We start from the raw sequence: 6000 nt of genomic DNA, 5'->3' as shown, positions 1-6000 counted from the left end.
TGAAGGAAAGAAGCAGATGGGGAAGAGGAGGAAGAAGAGATAAGAGGACGGAAAAAGAGATGAAGAGAGGCAGATGAAAGGGAGGAGAGGAGAAGGGAGTCAAGAGAAGGAAGTGAAAGAGGAAGAAGGGAATGAGGAGACAGGCAAGAAGAAGAAGAGCTATGAAAATAAAGAAGAGGAAGAGGCGAGGAAGGGAGGAGACATGTAGGAAAGAAATAATAGAGAGAAGAAAAAGAAATACACAGAAAGAACCAGACAAGAGAGAAGGAATGGGGGGGAGGGAAATGAGCAAAGTGGAAGAAATATAAGAAGAGAATGTAAGTGAGAAAGAACAGGGGAAGGATAATCAGAGGCGATTAAGGAGAGAGAGAGAGCGGGAGGAAAAGGAAATAATATAAGTTCAAGGAAGGAGAGAGGAAGGGAGCATAATTAGGGAGAAAATGAGGTGAGAGAGAGGAAATGAGGAAGGTGGTGAGAGAGAGAGAGAGAGAGAGAGAGAGAGAGAGAGTTTAGTGTGTACCAGTATTTTCATCGTCGGTCATGAAACCAAGGTAATTATTTCGTAGTGTAGCCTATACCGTCCTTTCCTCCCTCAGTGTCACACCTAGGCCGTATGTTAAGGAACCTCCCTAACACCTGTTCCATAGCGATTTATTTTTTAATTCGGCTGGTTAATATGCTTTTGCACGTTAACTATGCAGAGTTTGGCGATATTAGAATGATTTAGGTAACACGGGGAAGGACAGTAAGTTGTAATAAAAATAATAAGTCGCTTAGGAAAAGGTGTTAGGGAGCGTCTACAACCGAGGAGAATGCGTGCCCTAGTCTCCACGTTTCTGTATGTCAAGAAGAAACATGCTTTATTTCCTCTTGTTCCTGGATTTACTTCATTGCTGTTTTATTGCGCTGACAGTAATTCAGAGTGTTTACTGTCATACGTCTTTTCTGTTAACTGACTCGCTGTTAAAATTACCGTAATAAATTTGCTGATAAATAGATTGTTCTAAAATGAAAACATAAATCAAGGTTGGCCAACTGCAGTGCTTGGGGCCACGGCAGGGGTGCATAAAAGGTCCCTAAGATGTAGTAGTGTTTTTTATCTTGCTTTTTTTTATCATTTATTTTTGTATCTAATTTTGCCATATTCTGTTTTCATTATGTCTGCTTCGAAGGGGTGTAGGATAGACTGCTTTTCTTAATATCGAATGTTTTTTTGGATTTTAGCGATTTTCTGGGTGACCACCATGGAACACTACCCAAAGCTGTCACGTCGAGCACTTGATAGCCTTGTCCCGTTCGTTAATATTTACCTGTGTGAGGCAAAGTTCTTCCCTCATATGAACACAAAAACAAAAATATAAGTATACTCTCCCTCCCAAGTGAACACAGAAGTAAAAAATAAGTGTACTTCTTCCCCCTAGTGAACACAGAAGTAAAAAATTAGTGTACTTCTCCCCTCATATGAACACCAGAACCAAAAAATAAGTATTCTTCTCCCCCCTAGTGAACACAAAAAGCAAAAATAATAAAAAGTATAAGAATCACCTGAATTTTTAACGTGACATGCGCCCGGCCATCTCAACCACTCCTCCCCGCATCAAATTACTCAGTAGTAAAATTGAAAACCAGAAGTCTCGCAGAATAGTTGATTTTTGTCACCAAGGGTCCCACCGAGCTGTCAATTTTTGCTCCGAGGTAATTCACTCGTTATAACTTGAGCCAAATGTAGAAGTGAGTATTGGGATTTTTGATATTATACATGTTTTCTTCTTTCCCATGAACTTTTGTTGGGTTCTAAAAATATACACTGAAAGGTTAATGACTTGTAATTTGGATGTTAAGTCAGTCCATTTTTTGTTGTCAGTTTCTTTTAAGATTGGGTGTGTTGGTTGGGACACACATAAATTAGTCTGGGATGCACAAACTACTCGCAGTAAAGGTTAGGTAGCCCTGGTCTGGATTGTGGAAGGGAAGCACTACCCGCTAAGGAAATGGCCACATAAAGATATATTAACACTTAGTCAGGAACTTCCCCATTTGTCCGACACAGGAAAGTACAGAGACGTTCATGGACGCACGCACTCACGCGCGCACACACACACGCACACACGCACGCACACACGCACGCACGCACACACACACACACACACACACACACACACACACACACACACACACACACACACACACACACACACACACACACACACACACACACACACACACACACATACTAGCCCTCCCCTCATCCCCACTAACGTTAAATGGGGGCTAACAAGAAGCACTGAAACCCCCCTCCTGGCAACGCAACCCTTGGTAATTTATCGTTAGCAGTTTTTTAATCACTCATACGTGTAATTACCCCCCCTCCCCTACCCACCCTCAGGAAGGAGCAGGGATCTGGGGAGGGGGTAACCAGGTAGGCAGAGTAGTGACCTGGTGTTGTGGTCTTGGGTCTGGCTTTTTGTGATAGGGATTGATCAAGGTTTGGGTCTTACACACGCCGTCGCTAATTTCTTCACTCTCTATGCAGGTGATCATTGCGACAGGTGGAAATATTGGTTGGGAGAGTGAGACAGATTAAAGCTTGATTTCTTTATTTTCTCGTAACTTTTCGTGCAACACAGAACCCACTTTCAGATTTTTTTTTCTTAAAGATGGATTCTGTGTTGCCCAAAACAGAAAAAATAAATAGTACGAACTCTAACGTGTCTCTCTCTCCCACCCAACATGTCCATTCCTTTCTATCTTCCGCCACGTTCGCCAGCTTTGTAACCCTCTGTCCCCGTCCACATTGCAATATCTGAACTATATCTCTCAGTCGTCTTCGTGGTCCTTTGTCTCCAGGTCTTCCATGCATTGTTAGATACGGTCACCGATCACCACTCTGTACAATCGGTATCAAAAGTTCTGTCTCCCTTCCTACATTCAAAATGGATTTTGAACGCCGCTGTGGTGAATCCGCGACAGCCGACTCTAATGACAATGATCTGTGGAAAATAAAATCATCCGTGTTGGTTTCTCTGGATTCACGTCACTGATTTCCAAAACCAATCTTCTTTTGCATGTCTCTTACTTCCTGCTCAGTCGTGTGCACCAGTTTTGTTGTTCCTCTTACCTGTTCATTTGCTTCTCTGTTATCTCACGCCACACACAACTCCTCAGACGCTTCATCCCAAATGCCAGCAAATGCTGTTGATATCATTACGTGCATCAGCAGTCTTGTTATTTAAGCTTTACGTTGTATGTATTGCTTTCTATATTTTGCTCAGCTTGGATAATGCCTTCTGACCCAGTGATATGCGGTCATGTATTAATCCTCCAATGCCTCCTCACATTCAGATACACTCATAAATATTTACACAAGTACACTCCTTATTATTTACCTTCAAGTACACCTCTGAATGGACACTCCAAAATATTTACACTCTTGTCCCTGTTCTGCTCTTCCTGACCTGAGTTGTATATTTAGAGTTTTTCTTTCTCCCTATCGTCATACTTCAGGTTGTATCTTTGTTAGGCACGAGTTTGTATTTGACACATAGCTTCTCCGGCCTTTGGAACGTGTGCCGTAGCTCTTCCTTCGTCCAAGCTAGTGTCATGCTTGTAATCTTCCTTCCTCTGAATTCCGCTTCTCCCTGACTGCCTCCAAGTGCCGTTATCATTACCTCCTCCAAGTATATATCATTGAAACCTACCAGGACCATTACTCCAATCCCATGTGACGTATAATACAGTACAGACAGTTGGCATTAGTGTGCAAAGGGCGACGTGAGAATGTGAGCACCAGAGAGAGAAGGGAGTGGGAACATGTCTGGTGAAGGGAAGGTAAAAATGTTCCCTTAGCATCAGGTTAACTGTTTGTAGCATGTGTGTGTGTGTGTGTGTGTGTGTGTGTGTGTGTGTGTGTGTGTGTGTGTGTGTGTTTTAACGTACACTGACCATGTTACTTGCTCCCAGTGACCTTTGTAACTAGATCTGAATATTAAGAACATAAGAAAATAATAAATACTGTGAACTGTATGGAATTGATAGTTTGAAAACTTTGTAACCATGATAAGAGGAGAAAATAGATGGTAATATTTTAGCTATTCATTTTGTTTTTCTGTTCAAGGTAGCTCTCATATTTGGGTAAAATTATATATGTATCATTAATGAACATGGAAATGCAAACAAGCATATGAATGTCATTAAAAAAAATTATGTCGTTATTATATATACCGTATTACATCCCAAAAGAAGCTAGTGTAATATAATGACCTCGGTAATATTTTTGAAGATAGTTTACTTTATTAAGAGATTAAATTGCTATTTAATCCATTAGGTTGAAGAGAAGCACAAAGGAGAGCTGTAGTCATTATTTCTCTTATGTTTCTTATCACACAAACCCTCTTGTCAGAGCGAGTATAGTTTTTCCAGCAGATGGACACAGTGTTATCGGAGAATTTAGAGAATTATGGTACGTATAATTGTGTGTGTGTGTGTGTGTGTGTGTGTGTGTGTGTGTGTGTGTGTGTGTGTGTGTGTGTTTCCCTCACACTCATTTTACCCATTTTTCACTTAATCCGTTCGTAATGAGTTGACAGTATATAAATAACATGTCTATATAGCCCTTTAGCCACAATATTCTGTCACCCACATCCTTTCGTTGCGTTATGCCGAGTTTCTTGACGCAATGTTCTGCGTTCCTCGTGCATATTCTCATGCATGTCCCGCATTGCGTCGCGTGGTTGACTCACCTTTTTTTACCCATTCATTACGAATGATTTCATATAATCTGAATAAATTTCATACTTAGTCGAGGTATATATATATATATATATATATATATATATATATACCGGTATATATATATTGTATATATGTGTACACACACACACACACACACACACACACACACACACACACACACACACACACACACACACACACACACACACACACTGAGAGGTTAAGCAATTCGACGTGATGACTTTATAATTTTAATCTTGTTATTGCCAAACGACTGTTATTCAACTTGAGACTTTCCGATTTAAGGGGTTAGGTGGGGTCCTTATTAACCCCTTCAGTACAAGAGATCCTTTCTAAAACTGAGTAGAATCGTTGGGGGATAGCGAGGAGAGAACAGTTGTATCTCTGATGGGGCTTGAACCCTTTCACTAAGAGGGATTCCCCTTACGCTAAATGGGACTGTAGTGGAAGGGTTAATGGAGATTCTAATGGGGATTGTAATGAACATCCTAATGGCGATTTTGATGGGATTCTAACGCCTTCACTAAGGGAGCTCTCCCCCAGACTGGCAGGAATTGTAGTGAAAAGTTTACAGAGACCGATATACTCATATGATTCCAAGCTGCTCTTCTCCACATTAATTCTCGATTGCGGTAATATTACGCTTTATCAATCCAGAGAAGCAGGGTTATAATATTTACGCACCCGTTCTATTCGAGTACCGTTGCGTGAGGTCCTGTGTGTGTGTGTGTGTGTGTGTGTGTGTGTGTCCTAGGCTACTTGATAGGGTTGAATGAAACTTCGCAGGTGAGTTCGTCTGCTCCCTTGGAAATCCTTCTGCTGTATACAATTTTCCAACAGTGATATTTTGGACATCAGCCACCCTTCCCCACCTAAATAAAAATTCCCATAAATAGCCATAGGAGGGCATATATGGCTTTGATATCTTAGTACATGTAAAATAGCTTGCCATCCATATTACGATATTAGGGGAGCGTGACCTTCCTAGTGTCTCTTGTGGGTGGGGGAGTCAGTTCTCGTCCCCTCCCCCCAAAAAAATAAAAATCAGAAATAGGAGAAAGTAAGCAAATGGTTGTGAGCAGCAACCTCATCCATATCTTAGGACTGGGTATGCACTTTCCACGATCTCTGAATGCACTGGAAAAAATTGCACGTCAACTTTATTTTTTTTATTTATATGCTAGACTCTGGACGATTTTATTAGACTTATAAAGAGTGTCTGAATGTAAAAATATATATTAATTATTG

Source organism: Coenobita brevimanus, chromosome 14, assembly GCF_032717465.1.
Source record: "Coenobita brevimanus isolate Jiangsu-jjx chromosome 14, ASM3271746v2, whole genome shotgun sequence".
Classification (NCBI taxonomy): Eukaryota; Metazoa; Arthropoda; class Malacostraca; order Decapoda; family Coenobitidae; genus Coenobita; species Coenobita brevimanus.
This window is presented reverse-complemented; position numbering follows the sequence as displayed.